The following is a 330-nucleotide window of genomic DNA, read 5'->3' as shown; positions in this document are numbered from 1 at the left end:
TATTAGTTATGATTCTTTGCCAGGATGTATTTTACCTGACTGATAAGTTTTAGTCATGTCATAGTTTATTTTGTTTTTGTACTTTTTCTTTTTTGCCTATTTCCTGTACAAGCGCCTCTCTTATTATTAAGAAGCAAGTAAATCAAGTAAGTTAATCTCAGAAAAAAATAGAACACGGCCCAGTATTTCTATATCTATGAATCTTCTAGTTTTTACTGGCATTTTTTGAATGCTTATGGTATGCCAAATCTTGTAAATTCTACACACACACTCTCATGTAGTGAGCACAAACACTTTTTAGGGTAGCTTGTAATTATTAACTCCTGTTTA

This window comes from Propithecus coquereli, unplaced genomic scaffold (genome assembly GCF_000956105.1).
Source record: "Propithecus coquereli isolate 6110/MARCELLA unplaced genomic scaffold, Pcoq_1.0 Scaffold35, whole genome shotgun sequence".
NCBI lineage: Eukaryota > Metazoa > Chordata > Mammalia > Primates > Indriidae > Propithecus > Propithecus coquereli.
This window is presented reverse-complemented; position numbering follows the sequence as displayed.